We start from the raw sequence: 19,598 nt of genomic DNA on the forward strand, positions 1-19,598 counted from the left end.
ATGAGAATTTTTTTTTTTCTATCCTAATACACGTTTTACTGGCACTATCCAATGCTCGGAAACTGAGAAACGACCAAAACTTTTAAAGTGCCATAACTAAAAAAGTATGTGAGATAAAAATTTAAAATTTGGTGGTGTTATTAATCTCTATATATAGAACAAATGTACCAAGTTTCATAAAAATCTGAGGTGTTTGGTGAAAAAATTATTTTTTTCTGGTTGAATTGATGTGGAATGACCCGTAAATAAGTATGAATTTAAATTATATATTTGCAATACAAATGATGGTTCGCCGTGTCCGCTCATGCACTTAGAGAGAACACGAATAGACGGGATGTTTTTCCTAAAATTTTGTCACAGGATGTTTCATTTAGGAATGAGTTTGGCTACACCACTACACTCAGAATTTCTTTCTCAACAAGATCATCTGCTTCAAACATCTGTTTATTGCTTTATATGTTGAGAAGAAAGACCTTCGATACAACCATAGTTCGTGACATTTCTTAAATGTTTGATGACTAGTTTCACTAGCCGCTAGCATTTTGTCGTTTCTCTTATTACTAGAGTTGTATGTTAGTATCAATTTTTCCTTGTGAAATTTAAAAATTTATTTTATAACTTCAAGAGGACTATGGCCACCATAGTGATGTACCAGCATTATTCATATTGTGATCTTAACTTATATTTGTGAATTCTAAGTCGTTGAACAATGGTTTTATTTGTGATTAATTTATTAGACAGTAACTTAGTGACATTCACAGGTATGTTGAGTTAAATTTATAATATAAAATTCGTTATACCAGGCTTAGGACCAGATTACAAATACTGTTTATTTCATTATGTTTTATTTATTGAACAGTCTAAAAAGTTAGATAAACTCTAAGTTTATTATTAGAAAACAAGTTTTTATTATGATAAATTTACTTCATTAAAAGCATTTTCTGAAAATTATGTGAAAATATTTTTACATATAAGCATTTAAAGAGTACAAAAAAAATCTATTTCTCTTTTCCAAAATTTATTCTTAACAAAATTTTTGGGAAAGTGGATTTTTTGTTTTGCATAAGAATCTGTTTTAAGACATTTTGTGTTTTAAAAAGAAACAAAAATATTTGTTATAAGGTTTTACTTTTGAATATTTTGATTTTGTATTTTTCCACTTATAATGAAAAACAAAACTTAAATTAATGAAATTAAATTATAAAAATTAATAATACAACTGCATATAAATGTTCCTGGTTTTATACTAGAAGATAAAATATATAATAGTGTGTACTTTACATCAATAATAAATATTCACATAAGTTTGAATAAAGATTTGCACAACTAGCAAAATAGTGCCTGCCATTCTAGAAATTAAAACTACCAATCCAGGGTTAACAAAATAAGTGTTTCTTTAACGATTTAAAAAATACTATATGTTATACAGGGTTAATAAAAATAAGTGTTTTTTATGATTTAAAATATACTATACAGGGTGTAACTTAATATACACCAACAAACTTCAGGAGGTTGTTCCTGAGGTCAAAACGAACCAAAAAGTTCCTATAAATGTATGTCCTAAAATGCATCGTTTTCCGTCTGTCCGTCTGTTTGTGTTTATTACATTAAATTTTTTTTCTAAACAACCATTAAAGGTACAAAGTTAAACTTTTCAACATATGCTAATCTAGTAAAGATTGTCAATTTTAAAAAAAATTGAAAATTTTTACTCAACAAAATTCAAAATGGCGGCTAGTTAAAATCTTTGATGGTGAATTTCTCAAAAACTACTTCCTGTATAAAAAATTTACTAGAATATAAAAAAAATATAAACTTATTTATAAAACGAACGGTACCTCATTTTTTGAAATCGCTCAAGAAATAAAAAAGTTATGGCATTTTTCTTAACATAGTAACATATCACATTTACAAGTTTTTTTTCTTGTTTCAAAAGTTAATGTAAGTATTTAGGCAGTATAAAAATAAAACGATATTTTGGGTTAAAAAACTTTAAACATGATAATTAGTATTAAATTTTAAAAACGACATTGTAACAAGCAATCTACATGACTCAACTTTCATGGTTTAAACAGCTGAATATGTTTTCATGTTGAGACACAGCTGATTAGAACAACAATGAATTCAGATAAGTAAGTCATTTCCTTGTTTATTTTTGACAAGATATGATCTGTTACTTTCACTTGTAGAAACATTATTAGTCGATAGTGCTCTTATTCTATTGAAGATGGCAGGTTACCCATTTAGCCATCAAGCTGACATGATATTTATGTATGGAAAAGCTAACGGTAATAGTCGCCTAGCATCCCGCCTGTATTACGAATCATTTCCAAATCGACAACAACCTACTCATTCAACATTTGCTGCTGTTTTCAACCGACTTCATGAGACTGGCACTTTGTTACCTTCTACTGCAGACCGAGGTGTACAGAGACAGCGTAGAACTCCTGATTTGGAAGAAAACATCTTACAGCGAGTAGAGGAAGATCCAGGCGTAAGTACTAGGCAGTTAGGAGCAACACATGACAGTATGGCGAGTTCTACATGAGCAGATGTTATATCCGTACCATTATCAGCGTGTACAAGCCCTTGGTCCAGCTGACTTTCCATTACGTTTACAGTTTTGCCAATGGTTTTATCAGCAAGCTAACAACCCTGGTTTTACATCATTAGTTGTGTATACAGATGAAGCTTGTTTTAATCGAGATGGAATAACCAACTACCACAATATGCATCAATGGGCTGATGAAAACCCACAAGCCATTCATGAAGGGAGACATCAACAGCAGTTTAAAATAAATGTTTGGGCAGGCATCATTGGAGACTGTTTATTAGGTCCTTTTGTATTACCTGACATACTACAAATGGTGAAAACTACAAACATTTCTTACAACACGAATTGCCTGAAATTTTAGATGATGTTCCCTTGGGTGTGAGAGAGCACTGTTGGTTCATGCATGATGGAGCTCCCGCGCATTTCAGACTAGATGTCAGGCAATTTCTGGACCAAACTTATGGGGAAAGATGGATAGGCAGAGGGGGACCTGTATCATGGCCGCCTCGGTCGCCAGATCTAAATCCAATCGATTTCTTCCTTTGGGGCCATTTGAAAACTCTAGTTTATGAAAGACCAGTAAATACCAGGGATGACCTTTTACAGCGTATCACTGCATCCTGTAACACTGTAAGGAATACACCAGGAATACTTGAAAGAACTCGGCAATCAATGACCAGACGTGTTAATGCATGCATCGCATCAAATGGAAGGCATATTGAACATTTGTTGTAAAGTAATCCCTAATATTTTGAAATAAATGTTGCTCTGTTAAGTTATTCCGTATTTCTTAATAATGACAGCTTAAAACTCTTTTGTTTAAGGTGAGATATTTTTGTTGAATGTTCTAAACAATTGTAGGCTACTGTAATTTTTTGAAACAAGAAAAAAACTTGTAAATGTGATATGTTACTAGGTTAAGAAAAATGCCATAACTTTTTTATTTCTTGAGCGATTTCAAAAAATGAGGTACCGTTCGTTTTATAAATAAGTTTATATTTTTTTTATATTCTAGTAAATTTTTTATACAGGTAGTAGTTTTTGAGAAATTCACCATCAAAGATTTTAACTAGCCGCCATTTTGAATTTTGTTGAGTAAAAATTTTCAATTTTTTTTTAAATTGACAATCTTTACTAGATTAGCATATGTTGAAAAGTTTAACTTTGTACCTTTAATGGTTGTTTAGAAAAAAAATTTAATGTAATAAAACACAAACAGACGGACAGACGGAAAACGATGCATTTTAGGACATACATTTATAGGAACTTTTTGGTTCGTTTTGACCTCAGGAACAACCTCCTGAAGTTTGTCGGTTTATTTCAGTTACACCCTGTATATGTTATACTTTTCTTAAAAGTTTCATAAATAATTCACATAAAACAGTTTTATATGGATGTTTCAAAGGTTATTTTATTATACTACTGTATTCGGATAAGTGGTAAATCGGATTGATCATTTCACTGCTCATAGTGAAAAGGTTTAATTGAAAAGGTACAAAAAAGGTTTTTACGATATTTATATTTTAAAGAAACTGGTCACTTTACCTTCGATATTTCATATAATCAACTTTTAAGCATTTTTGAAATGGAAAGTCTTCAAAAACGTAGAAAATTAGCGAATTTACTTTTTCTTTTTAAATTGTTGAGAGGTGAAGTAATGGATTCATTTTGCTTGTCAAAAATTAATTTTTACACTCCATCATTTTATAATAGATCCCAAAATTTGTTTCACATTAATTTTTCTCGTACAATGGCACATTTTTCATCACCTTTGAATACAATGATGAGATTGCATAATTCTTTGCCTGGGGAGGTTGATATATTTTTACATAGTATTAATCAATACAAAAGACTTTGTCAGAGGGATATAAACTGAGCTAGACTATCTAATACCTTACATACACACATTTAACAAATTACTACACTACCAATATTTTTATTAAGATGTGTATACGTGATTAAAAACGCACACATCTGCGTGCGCGCGTTCTTTTTGTTATGGCTTATCTTGACTTTGTTAATATTTATGATTATTTATTATTGTTGTTATTTTGTTTATAATTTTATTATAGTTACGTTGTTTTATATATATATATATATATATATATGTATTTGTTATTTATCTTTAGGCTTAATTATCTATTTAATGGAACTATTTTGGTGGAACACTGGACTGGATTGAATTTATTTGAATGTGTGAATATTATTGCATGTCATCTTGATTTAAACATGCACAATGTAATTGGGTGTGTAACCTGTATTGTTGCATGTAAATAAAATAAATAAATAAATAGTGATTGAATCAGCTGTTTAGTGAAACACAAAAATTATATGTTAGTCTAAAAATGACTGTTGCTGACATTTTTGAGACAGATTACCACAATAGCATATTAGTTTCAAATCGTATAATATATTAATGTTGCTCTCTCTGTGTATTAATTTGGTTAGCGATATTTTCCCAAATAAATTTCAGTGGTGTCAATTCATTTGACTAGTGGACATTTTTAATCAAAGTAAAATTTGAAGTCTAGGCATAAGTTGGTTTAGTTATTATGTAATGATTAAGTTAGAAACATTTTATAGCAATCAGTAATTTGTGTAAGTAGTCGTCCGCGAATAACCCATTTTTGGATTCGAGATTCATCTCAGGATATAGTTAAATCGTGATTTTTCAAGCATATTAAAGTACTTCTGTTGGTATCGGAATCAAGTGAAAGGATACCCGCAGTATTGAATATTGGAAACGATCTATCCCTAATAAAAATTCCGGGGAAATAAAAATTTACGCATATCCAGGTACGTTTCCCGGAGACCAAAATTCATGCATGATGCAGGCTTTTCCAGATTTTAATCATTGGCAGTAGCCCTGGTTAGTCCCAAAAAGTACCGTGGCTCTCAATATATATATATATATATATAAATCACCTTGACATGAAGAATGCATCAAAACTTGATATGTTACAGTTCCCGAAGTGCGGTTAGTAACGAAATTCCTGTTATTAACCCTTTAAGGACCAACCGTCTGATTTATCGCCGGCGGCGTACTATGCGAAAAGGACCAGCCGTCTGATTTGTCGCCGGCGGACTTTTCATATTTTTTAAGAGATATTTTAATCTTCTATATGGAATAAATAAACTATTTTTCTATTCCCTGTATGTTTCTTACTATGATATCAAATTTTAAACGTCTTTGGAATCATCAGCTTGGTGAAAAAAAATATTTTACGGCCATGTTGCATCGTAATGTTGTCAGTGTACTTTGGGATTATACCGACCACACCCAGACAAGAATCGTTATTTGACATTTTGCTTCTACTGATTACTAGATTAGCGTAGAACAATATTTCGTCAATATAAAACAGGAATTGTCTTATTGCAAACCCCTCCCCATCCTCAGACAGAGGTCAAAGTCGAGCGGTCTAGTAGATAACGTGATTGCAGTCTCGCCGCCCGTTCAACTGGTGCGTCGCTTTATTGTACTTCCGTGTTTTACCCCTACATTTCTACAAATACAAAAATTCAACAAAAACAAACATTACCAAACAAAAAATAAACTCTTTATTGAAAAAAACACACAAAACTTGTTTTTATGGACTGTGCAAAAAACTTAAATAATCATGTGATGCCGCGCGGCCTGCCGTAATCGGGATTCTCGAGAAAGATAAGATAACAGCGACAACAATACCGATCACAATACCTGGAAATGCTTGTTGATTGATGGAATGTTAGTTCTGTTACTCAACTACATCGTTTTATAACGTTCTAAGTTCATTGAAAAAAGTTTAAGCATTGGGGGCATATAACGGAATCTGATTCCATTAACAATTGATAATCGTTGTAAGTTTGTAATTTTGTAATTAAAGAGTTGTTTTTTCGTTCTATCATGTTTGTTTCTATAAATGTATATTTTTGTGTTCTTCATACTGGTGTGGTCGGTATAATCCCAAAGTACCGAATAATATCCTTAGTAGCCTATAAGGTTTTGTATGTTAGGCTAATGCTGAAAAGTGTGTTTTAACCAGTGTTACAGAAAAATTTAATTCATTTATAAACTTCTTATTTTTTATTCCAGAGCTTTCAAATATTGTACAGTTATAGAGAATTATATGTAGAACTAATAAATACCATTTCCGACGGGTAATTTATTCTTATTTTTGGTAGTTATTGAAGATCAAACTCAATTTTTTTATTTGATAAACAGATAAATCAAATTGTTTTTTGCTATATAATGACAAATTTATTTTTTCACAATGAACAATTTAATTATAAACATTTTAAGCCTAAAAACAAATCTGTACAGTAATTAGTTCTGAAGACATGATTTTTCTCTCAAACGCTTGAAAAATCGCACATTTTTAATACGCACAGTTCTTGGAGCATGGCCAGAAAAACGCAAAAATTTTCTTTTTAAATGTCAAATTTTGGTCTGGTCCTAAAAGTGTTTAATTACTTGCTCCTAAATATTTTGTTTACCTTTTACGATAATGCAAGAATGAATCACCCATCATGACAACACAATTACAAAGTAACTAAACGCACGAAAGGCTGTCGTTCATTAGATTATTGTCATGGACTACAAAACAACGTAACTTAAGACTCCTTATATATATATATATATAGAACTATTTGATATTTCAAACAGTTTGAATTGTCCAACAGATTGTCACGTGTTCAGGGAAGTTGTTCTGGTAAATAGGTGATCAGAGAACTGACGGAATTTCTAGCTGTCATCCAACAAATCCCACTCTGAAGATAAAATAGACGTGCGTGGTTGATCAGTGCTCTATAACTTTTATTTGTCGTTGTCACCCATTGAAACTTTATATTGTTTTGTTCAGTAGAACAATTGCAATATGCTAATAGTGCAAAATTTGTCTTTTACCATTAGGCCATTAACCCCAAAACTGGGATCCATTTCAGCCTTAACTGGCACTGCTTTTTTATCTCCTTACAAAAAATAAAACAAAACATTAACTGCAAAATCATCAACTACTCCAAACAGTGTTATATATAATTTTATTATGAATAATTATAAAATTGGGATTATCTATTCATAAATGTATTGTGCTCTGAATTTGAAATTTAGTCTTTTAAGTTTAAATAAGTATTTTATCTTCAGCAGCCCATTTAAATTAAATACCTTCAATTTAAAAATCTAAAATACACAAAATATTTTGGTTGTTATACTGAAGAAGAAAATTTCTACTTATAATAGAAAATGAAAACAAATTAGGTAAAACTAAACGTAGTCTACCTGTATTCAGCCGACTCACAGCAATTAGCTGTCAAAATTGAATAGCGTGTCAGACATATTTTGCTTTTAACGGCCAGTATCATATGAAGAAACAATGCTTTTATCGAACAATTTGAAATATTATCCAACTTTATAGATATGTGAAAACCATACACAATAGTTAAATTAAATTACCGTACCAAGAATCTCGTAGTATAGCCTACATTACAATTTTAAAAACAAATTTTTACAATAACATTACAAAACAACAAAACCAACTATGGCCTAGACTTACGATATCAAAGAAACCTTTCAAAATTTATAACTACCCAGTTTTATATAAATAAGTAACAGATTTTGTGAAATGGAGGAAAGAATTCTCCCCATGTGTTATCGGGAACCAAACCCATATGTTGAAGCCACTTAAACAAATCTTGTCACTTGTGAGAAATATCTTATATTTTCCTCGGGTAGGGTACGATAAGCGGACCCGGTTTTTTATATCGAAGATTGTAATCATCGATACCTAATATTCGCATCTCAAATCCTAGACTATCAATTGATATAAAAGTATCTATAGTCCTCAATAACAATCACATGTTTTAAATTAAAATATGAATTTAATATTTACAGTGATCAAACAAATTATTATAATCAAAATTAGGAAAACTGAAGACGACCATATTTGCTCCTCTCACATTTAGGTACAGTTGTTTCTTGCCCACAAATTTCACATAACCTAATGGGTTTTTCCGCACGAGTCCAACATGTTGAAGTCATGAAAAACATGTCTTATCATCTTCCAAAGCAATGTCGTGTAGTTTTCTAAAATTGACTGTCATTTTTAATAATCAAATGTTACTTATATAAAATTGAAATATTACATGAAGAGTATTATTTTAAATTGTTTACAGCTATTGATATAGATTGACCGATGGTTATGATTAAGTAATATCGTTTGCCAATTAAGTAAAAAACCGGGTCCGCTTATCGTACCCTACCAGATTAAGTTAATTGTTCAAAATAATTAATCAGTAGGCCTAACGATTGGTTATATCGATGGTTATGATTCAGTAATATCGTTTGCCGATTTCGATATAAAAAACCGGGTCCGCTTATCGTACTCTACCCTTTTTCTCATATTCATCGCTACTTTAAAATCAATATTAAGGTCTCAAAATATTAGTACTTTGTGTTGTTTCCATTAAAATAACTACAACTAATAAGTTTAAATCATATGCTGAGTTAAATAAATTGTAATAGTATCGAATTAACCTTCAGAAAAAAACAATTGAACCAGTCGATAACAGCAATCAAATAACAAGTGTAGGCCGCTTATTAACCCTGGAACTGGCGGTCATATTTCTCTCAGTGGCAGAGTGTTTTTAGTACTTCGTACATTGCCTTATATTTATTTTATTATTACATGTTTACTATAAAGTACCGATGTCATATTATATATTTTTTTATTCAGCATTGTTCAGGGAACATTTTTCACATAATATAATTAAAACAAAAAAAATATCCTTCTTACTCTTCATGAAAAACATTTTTTTACAAAAAAGAAATTAGTTCAAAGTTTTTAATATGTAAAATTGTTGTCGTTAGTGATCTATGCTAAATCCAAAATATAAAAAAGAAAGAGCATTTAAGTTGAGTAAAATAAAACAACACATAGTTTATAAGGTATTTATATTTACTTATGTTCTGATTGAATGTCTAAATCAGAATCCTCATCGTTGCTTATTTCATGTTCAACTAGTTTTCGAATGTCACTTGAACGATCCATTACGTAAACACGCACAAAAAACGTACTATTATTGTGTCATATACAAAACCATCATTATAACGAACTCAAACAAACAATAAACGAGACAGAACACCATGCAGCTGATGAAAAAACAATAGCCGAATGAACCAGTTGACTCATCGCTGCACGCGCAACTAGCGCGGTACGCGGGTGTATGTAAACAAACAGTTCAGAGATTATAAAACGTATGGACATGTAAGCTAACGAAACAATAAAATTATTTATTGGTGTATTATTTATATAAATTGAACCTTTCTCTTTCGATTGGTATCAATATCGATACTCTTTGATCGTGTTTTAAGTACGCAATATTGAGAAATAAAAGACATATTAAAACGCCCGATATCGGGTGCTGCCATCTAGGATGCGACTAAAACGCCAGATATCAGGCGTTTGCTAGTTCCAGGGTTAAAGTCAACCAGAGTCGAGCCATGTGAATGTCCAATATAAGGTTCGCCAAGATGTTCATCTGTTTGCAGGTAGGCTACTGTATCTGAAAACTATGCCTATAATCTAAGTGTGTTGACAAAATGTATAGTGCCTAAATTGCATATAAATAAAATGAGACAGCACAATTAATTAACCTAGAACAAATATATTTAATAGAATAGATTGTTTAAAAGAGGCTTAACCTTTCCAGCGTTATTGACGCGGATCCGCGGAGGGCCACTACAAGCTCAAAACGTTATTGCCGTGGATCCGCGTTTTTGCATTATTTATTTTCTTACTGTTATGTTAGTTGAATATTTTGCTGCTAGATGGTTCTAGTAGTCATGCGACATACAGATGGGTTTCCCTGCCTCGAATTCTGTTACAATGGGAGTGGCAGTTGCTTCTAATTGGCCAAACACTGTCTAGAGGGCGTGGCCCCGCGCCTTTCACAAAGTCATTGACAGGAGCTCCCGTCAAGGCATCTAGTCAGTTAGTTAGTGAGAAGCGTCCGGTACACGCATATGTATTTCGGTTATCGCAAATTTTCTGTTGTGTCCTATTATTTTCAAAGTAAATTATTCATATTATATACAGCAGATTCCATTATTTATTTAGTGTTTTTTTTACCATTATTCGTGTGAATGGCGAATCCAGACGATTCGGAATTTGAAGATTTGGTAATTCTGAGCAATTACTTGGTCAACCCCAAACTTTTTAATATTTTACTACGGTTATAAGGATGTTCTCAGAAAGCAAGAAACATAATTCAAGCCCCGCAAGGCCGTCCTACAGGTTGCCGAGCGATAAGAAGGTTCAAAGTCCACGCGATAACAGTGGCTTGCGGGAGACGCGCGGAATGTCAGTTGTGACAGCCCGCCACCAAATAAACACTCTTTGTCTACTTTCGTACTTTTCTAATTTTATTGGTTTGTAATATAGTATATGTTTATCTATAAAACTGTGTTTCATTCCCCTACTTACTAAATAAATGATAAAAATATTAGTGACAACTATACTGCCCCCATAAGTTAAAAGGCCCTAACTCCAAAAATCTTTTTAAATTGACTTTTTTTGTTGTTTTCGATTTTACTGGGATAAAATACGTCTTTTTATGACATAAAAAGGCCCTAAATTCAACTCCATGGTCACTATTACTACAATTTATATTGGCCCTAACTCCGAAATGTCGTGGTTTTTGACATAAGATGGCCCTATGTAACAATTAAATGTTTTTAAAAAACACCCTAAGTGCATAGGTAGTTTGCAATTAGGGCCTTTAGACTTATGGTTCAATAGTCCACCAAGAGCATCAAGGAACTTGGGGCCTTCTCTCATAAGACTAAGTAGGAGATTTCCTGGAATTAGGGCCTTCTTTCATCAAACATAGCAGCATGACTAGGCTAGAGTTTTTGTTGTTGCAGCTGTTCTCACTTAGTAACTCAACAACCTATCAAGTTAATGTGTCACGAACGTGTGTTTTGGTTATCATTAGTTATTCTTCTGATGATACCTTATATTTTTGTGCTGATCTACAAAAAGTTATCATGCTGCCAAGGATGGACAACTTCAAGGAGGTAGTTTTTACAAGAAGAATGGTAGCATTCAATGAAAGTTTTGTACCTCTTGGGACCAAATAAAAAAACTAGGCCTCTAGCAGTCTTATGGGCACGAGGCAATAAGTGGAAGAAAAAAAGAAGACATCTTAAATGCATTTTATTCCTTTTTCTATCATTTCAGGGATATCAAGCATATTTGTATTTGGCTGGACAATTGTGCGGGACAAAACAAAAATTGGGCTCTGTTCACCTTCCTTGTTTATCTTGTAAATTACTGCCCCGAGATTTCCGTTGATAAAATTGATGTTTTTCTACTTTGAACCCAGGCCACATGTTTATGGCTGCTGACTCCTTCCACCATCAAGTTGAGTTAGCTATGAAACACAGTGGAAAGGTCTATGATTTCCAGGACTTTGTTAAATGTGTTGAAAAAGCTAATGTAGGAAAGGTAGACATCAAAGAACTTGGTGAAAGTGACTTGTAGAAATGGAAAGACTGTTCTTCTAAACAAAAGCTTTAAGTGTCTCGAGAAAATGTGCCATATCTCAAAGATGTTGTGAAAAGTAACTGCTGACAGAGGTAAACTACGCTTTTGTACTCTACGAAATATGAAGAATCTCCTTCAAAAAGAGTTGAAACTTTATTCAATCCAAGTATATCAAAAAGTTTCCTATGCCAGAAAAAATTAATAAAGTTCAGGGTTTCAATAAAACCAAAAAAATGAAGAAGACATTATTGAAAAACTGTGTCCCCTTATGCCATCCAAAACCGTCGGGGGTTTTGGACAAGTCTTCCAGAGTCAGGAGAACAAGACTTGATTGACTGTGATGAGTAAAAACTAATTTCCAAAAGTTAATGCCAAAAGTTAAAGTAGATAGTGATCAATTCTATAAATGGCAGAAGTGTTTTTGTTTTCAATTAATCTTATTATTATTATTACTGTTTAAACTGTAATAAGTGGGGACTTATTTATCACCAGTATCTCTTAAATGTGTAATAGGTCTACAATTTAAACTATTCTAATGACTTTGTGCCAGAAAAAACATTGTTTGTGCATAGATTACTTCTAATTCTTTTTATTTAAGTCATGTCTAAAACACAACAATGTTATATTTAGTTTTTTCTAGTAGTAGGCCGCCTACAATTTAACACTTTTTCTCATTTTAAGTAACTTATTTTTACAAGTTTGTAAATTGTTGAAATATTTGTATGTACTTGTTAACTTTACTGTTTTAAATTGATTAATGTCAACAAATATTTCGTGATAGGTTTCTTATTTCTATTAAATTAGCTTACAAAATTTAAAATTGATCATTGATTAAAGGAATATATTTTTTTTAACAAGCTTTTAAATTTAAGAAAAAAAAACTTACTTTGATAAATATTTTTGTTTGTACTTGTTCAATTAGTTTTATGTGAGTAAATTCTAATAAATAACATTACATGTTGGTTTTGTTTTCTTAAACTGCAGTTTTAACACTAAAGGAAACATTTAAAAATATGATTATGCCAATTAGGTGTAGCAACTAAACAAGTCCATTTTGACGATGAAAAAGCCCTAACTCCCGTAGAAGGAGTTAGGGCTTTTCAAGGGTGCGCCTCAGAACAAACAAACTGTGACATAAAAAGCCCCAACTCCACTTTTTCTATTAAAAAAAAAATTAATTCATGAAATTTCACATCCAACATAAATATTTTGTAGGTCTTTCAATAACATTTTAGCATAAACCTTTTTTTTAAAGTGCTAAAATGTTAATGCAGGTAAAAAAATTAGTAATCCTCATTTCCTGAAAAGTTTTTGTTTCTTGGAGTTAGGGCTTTTATTCTTATGGGGGCAGTATACTGCTATACTACGATATTCTCAAAAGTTAAAAATTAGCCTAGGAAATCCAAAAAGGGCTAAACAAATTTTATTTACCGTTAAATAACTCTATTTTGACATACAGAAACGAAAATAAATTTAACTTTACACATTGGAAATTAAAAAAAATTGTAACTTTATCAAAGATCAGGTCCAATTTTTCATGACGCTTAAAGGGTTAAAACGAGGAGGTAGGGGACTATACATCAGATGCAAGTTCCAAGTTATTATTCTATAGTAATTGACCATTATCTTTCGGAGTAGGCCTAACTTATATAATTAGGTTTACTCTTTGGTGAAGTACACTTTACTAATTGATGAACGTAGGCTATAGCCTAGGCATAAACAATACCAAAATTGAACCATGTATTTTATAAGCTATTAGATACACTACAAATTGTGAACTTATGCTAGCCTAGCCTAGGTCCAAGTACACCTATATTGATCATGCCTCAAATAAAAAATGTGAAAGGAAAAAGTACTCAAAAGTTTACATGAACACTTAACTGTAACTGATTTTATAATACTTATTATTCTAAGAAAATGCAACGTTATATTTCCTTTTTTATACAGATTCCAACATATTTTAATACAGAACAAACTGTTAAATTACATTATAAAATAGCCGCTGAGAATTACTGAATTAGCATTTACTATTGACTACTTATTCTAAAGATAAATCACACTAAGTAAAGTTTACTTACCTCTCAAATGTACTCAGACACTATATACTGAAAGTCTTGACTATTACAGACGGTAACGTAGCACAAAATACAACATAAAGAAATAATTCAAATGCACAACATTCCTTCTGGACTGTGCAAAATGGCGATCATGAGTTCAAGAAGGCGAAGAAACAAGCAATTGGAACAAACAAGCTGAATGGCAAAGACACAAACCGGATATACGCATGTGTGGGGGCTACAAGGTTTAGTATAAAACCAACTTCCGGTATTTAGCATTAACCAAGTGGAAAATAGCCAGTAAAATACGTACAGTTATCAAAATAAAAATAAATTTAGAACTTATTACCAAATTTGAATAACACTAATATTAACACTAATTATTAAATAAGAGAATCAAACAAGTTAAATAACGGTAACAATATGAACTCAAATAAGTCAGCATTACTTGAATTATTTTCCTGTTGGCATGCAAGCTAAATTCAAAGTAAATAAATTAAAAATGTAAAAAGATACAAGAGTGAAATCAATGTAATTAAACTAAGAAAACATTTTTACAAATTTTGGCATTTATCAACAAAATTCAACTAGATTAGCTTAGGATACAATCTCGATTACTCACTATTATTCTTTTAAAACAAAAATAGTGAGCAGTTTTTTGACAATGACTAAGTTATATAATGCCAAAGAACCAAGTTTCGTTAAACATTTACTTTACCCATTCCAATAAAAAAATCCTTGCTTGTAATTTTATTTATAATTTATATTCCGATTTAAAAAATCTTTGCTTGTAATTTTATTTATAATGTATAATTGAAAACATTGAATTTTATTGAAAATTTGTTAAAACACGTATTTTTATTTTTACAAGGAAATATATTTTTCAACTTTATTCGTCGTTATATGGATGAAGAAAGTCCGTAGATTTTCAGAAAGATTGCTTCTTTAAATGTTTATATATTTTAAATTACGATTCTCAATGCATTAATCATTCGGTTATGTTATACATTAACAAAGCTGCCCACACAGCCGGTAAGGAAGAAACCATCCTTGCAGTGTTACAAGGATAGAAAACATCCTTTGAAGAGACCTGTTAGGTAAAGATAAGAAAGTTATTTATTAATGCGCCTTTACACGGCTTTTCAATAGACAGGACATTCCCACTATCGTGCAATGTTCTAGTCGTTTATTAGTACGACTTTCTCTCCGAAGATTTGCACTAAAATCTTCTAACATTTAAAATACAAACTGGTTCATGTATATCATGTCAATAAATTATTTTCTATTGGAATATAAAACTATACCATTTATTCCACGTATGTTATGTTTAGACAACCCGCATCTATGGACCAAAGTTGTATAGTTTATTAAAGATTGTACATTAATTATTATAAAAAAGGAATTAATATTATCATTTTATCATATTTAAGCACTGCCATGTTTAATATCCCAGGGACAGACATACGATCAAATGTCACTTTAAGATGGGGATCTCCAGTGATGAGTAGACTAATGTCTTTATGTAAATGGTATTACCGTCAGTTCCATTCAATGGAAGAAAAGGATAATCGTAACAAGCAAAAACATAATTAAAGGAATGCGGTCATAACTCTTCATTTCTTAAAAGATTTTTACGAAAGTGACCAACTGTAATATTATGTTGTTGTAAGAGGACAAGAAATCCAATAATGGTTATAAAGTTCATAACACCAATTTTAGACAGTTAGTATCAAACAGTAAAAACTTACTACTAAAAAATCAGTACCTATTAGAAAACTACTGCTATGTGTTCAAATAATTTCCTATTTCGTTAGTTCAATACCTCTATCACAGTTCTCCAGTCATTAAGTTCGAATTTAAGTATGTTACAGTTACAAGAATATTATACTTTGTTTCAAGGATTGGAATATATCTTTTTCTTAAGATGCCAAACACTCTTAAGCATAATGTTAAGTATCCGCAATATCTAATTATTACCTATAAAGTGAATAAGCCACCAAAATAAAAATTGACATAAGAGGAGGTTTACCACCTCCTCATTAACGTCGCCAACTTGTTCTTTTTTTTATTTTTCAGAAGCCCTGTTTCCACAAAGAATGACCATATTGTTTCACTCTCGGTTTCTCACCTTTTCTAAAGCGAGCGTTATGTGATGTTCAACGAACCTGTTTTGATTGATGATTAGTTGTAATTCTAACCACTCTGGATCTTTAGTGCTTGGTTTTATATATAACTTGTTCTGGTCCAATTTTGTTTTTATGGAATTAATCGCCATTCATTATTTAATCTTTAATTTTGAAAGATTTAAGATTTTATGACGTTTAAAAAAGGGTAGATTTTAAATCCTCAGAACTTAGTGTTCTATTTTTGCAACATATAACCATGGCAAATGTCTGCAAACCTGTTATCGTTTCAATTTATGTATCATCGATAATAAAAATTAAACCAATAATAATATATGTTTTGGTAATGTTAATAAGTAAGAATTGATTAATAGGTTTAGAAACAAATGATTTATGCAGATAATATCAAAATTACAATTTAAAAAGCTTGTTAAAATAAGTGAGAAATTCTGCATCAGAGTGGACTGTTGCAGTAACGAACACTCCTCGTTGTTCAGTGAACTGCGGTGTGGACGTAACCTGATGTGAACTGTGAAATATTCGAATCTAGCCACCATGTAGCTGAGTACAAAGAGTATAAAAGAAAATGTGGGTGTGAACAGACAAATAGGAACAAACACTAAAACTATAACAATAATGTGTTTATTAATGTGCCTATTCTTCTCGTCACACTGTCAAAATCAATGTACTGTAAACAATATTTGCTTGTTTGTATTGAATCATTGTGTGTTTTACATGATAATAATACATATTAATACTGTAGCATATTCTATTAATAAGCTATGTAAATAAGTTAAAAGTGTTAATGTATAAAAAAAATAAACTTCGTTACTACAAAGAGTTGTATTTATAAAGTTTCCTATAAAAAAAAACAAATCACTCCGTTTTTTGGTAATGTTTAATGATGAAACAACAGAGTTTTTAAGTCTTTACAATAGTTTATTCTATTTAATTTGTTAATTTTATACATTAATTTACACGTTTACGTTCTTTTTGTGTTATATTAACGCCATTACCGGACAAAATCCCCTTTAGAAATCAAGTGAATTTAATCTTGACGCAACGCTATAAGATAAAGTGCAAATATGAGCTTTGCTTCCATACTTTGTCACTTACCATAGGTATGCAAGAAAAGGGTTGATTGTTTATGTCATAGTTATATGTGACCTCCCTTTTGAAGGCAAATTGTAACCCAGCTTGAAATAGGGATGTAGGATGTTGTGGGGAGATAGAATTTTCTAAAAAACAACAACCTATCTCTTATAACGCACTAACAGAACTAAGAATCAGGGAAGCCTTGGGGTTTTGATAGAAAGAGAGAATGGTAGGGTGTGTGAAAATAAGGCTGGCAGAATGATGATAGTTGGTTGTTCCTCATAATTATTTGTGTATTTTTATAATTTTTTTTACTTAACCATCAGACCATTCATATCTTTAATCGCGTCTATTTTGTACCACTAAAGTAGATTTATTTATATAATTAATAATTTTGAATGCACTACTACATTTATTACTCGAGAGATTGGAAAACACTTCACATCTATCTGTCTGCATATCTCGAGAATGAAGTACTCAAAAAAGAACTGAAATTATTAATAAATAGCGAGAAATACCTCAAACTGATGTTTTGTCAGAAATACCAAAGAGTAAATATATCAATTTTTAGTATTTAACGAATGTTCAAACTAAAAGGAATTTTGATTTTAATACAAATTATTGATGAGCAATTCCACTTTTTCTCAAATTAAATCTATTTATATTTTCATAAGTATGTAATGCAACATTATTGATGCCTTTTAATTTATAAACAAACAGTTAACAAAATCATATATACAAACAGTTTAACAATAAATTTTCCAGAGTTACATATTACGATGTACGCGGATGATATCGCCTTAATCTTCCAAGCTAAATCATTAGAGCATATAGAGATAAACTGCTTCTTACAACTAACAAAGTTATATCAATACTTAAATCGAAAAAAATTTACATGTCAATCCCTCAAAAACCAAAAGTATTTCTTTTTCAAATTATTTTAGCTCAGAAATCGATCCACTGATCGTTATGAATGAATTCGAATTGCCTTTAGAATCAGATTGTAAGTACTTGGGATTAATTTTTGATAGTAAATTTACTTGGGAAAAGCACAGAGACATGCTATGCTCAAAATTATCATCACAATTGTTTTTACTAAGCAGATATTCTCAATATCAAAATTATTTTCTTTTACGACTAATCTACACCTCCCTGATCGAGTCAAGGCTGCGGTATGGTGTGGAATACTGTGGGGCTCAGCGTCACGTAGGGAGTTTCTACGAGTATTTTATTTGCAAAAAAGAGCTGTTCGTATAATAGCCGGCGTACGTAGGAGAGCGCCATGTAAAACATTTTTTCAGTCGTATAGAATTTTGACCCTCCCGTCTCTATACATTTACAAAATGCTTGTGCACTACAAATTCAAATACGGTTCCATCCAAATTGGTTCGGACGTCCACAATTACAATACAAGATCCAGCGCTCAACATAGGCAAGTTCCCCACCGACTTCAGCTTAGTGCCTCACTTCCCCAGAATATGGGGCCAAAATTATATAACAGGCTACCGCAAAATATTACAATGGAAAATAATCCTACAAAATTCAAAAAATTATTATATAACTATCTCATACAGAAAGCTTTTTACTCGGTTAGTGAGTTTTTTCCGATTAGTAATTTAAAAGTGGCTACAGAAATTGTGAAAAGTTTGAGAAATATTGTTTTATTTAGATATGCAACTTAAACCATATTTTCTGATGAGTGTAATACAATTATTGTAAAAATTGTCATACTACACAATAAAGAATTTTGATTTTGATTTTTTGATAACAGTTTTCAATTTTGTCCTGATTTTGTTCTCTGAAATGTACAGCGAGAGGATCTCCACGAACGTTGACCTGGGGGATAGTGTAACGTTGACCTGTTATTCAAACGAAGAGGATTAGAGGTTTGACCAATATATTGTTTATTACAAAAATTATAGTTGAGATTATATATTATGTTGCTTGAATTACAATCAATAGTTACTTTAATTGGATACCTATGTTTTGGTAGTTATGTTACTGCTAAAATTTTAATTAGAGGACATAATTTTTGCATGTTCCACGACGTGGTTTTACACCGTTGTATTCCCCCCCCCCGATTTTTGTTTGTTTTCAAGATTGGTTGGGACTGAAATATTTTTAAGATTTGATGGTCTTCTAAAGATGACCCTAGGTGGTTTTAAAATTATATCTTTAGTTTCCGATGATGATTGTAGAATACGAAAAGCAGTTTTAATCATAGGGTTTATTTTGTTAAGTTAGGGGTAGA

General features: G+C 31.3%; 1 protein-coding gene across 5 annotated transcripts in view; it reads right to left on the reverse strand.

The window, feature by feature from the left end:
* The window catches only part of LOC124360089 (serine-arginine protein 55), a 53,820-nt gene extending 39,499 nt beyond the window's left edge, over positions 1-14,321 (reverse strand). For 2 of the 5 annotated variants that reach the window (XM_046813383.1, XM_046813384.1), the window contains exon 1: positions 14,151-14,319. The gene's annotated coding sequence lies outside the window, so the exon portion shown is untranslated. Of the gene's footprint in view, positions 1-14,150 lie in introns of all 5 variants that reach the window. The other 3 variants (XM_046813385.1, XM_046813386.1, XM_046813388.1) reach the window with 2 other exon arrangements.
* Between the last annotated feature and the right edge of the window lie 5,277 nt (positions 14,322-19,598).

This window comes from Homalodisca vitripennis, chromosome 4 (assembly GCF_021130785.1).
Source record: "Homalodisca vitripennis isolate AUS2020 chromosome 4, UT_GWSS_2.1, whole genome shotgun sequence".
In the NCBI taxonomy this organism is placed as follows: Eukaryota; Metazoa; Arthropoda; class Insecta; order Hemiptera; family Cicadellidae; genus Homalodisca; species Homalodisca vitripennis.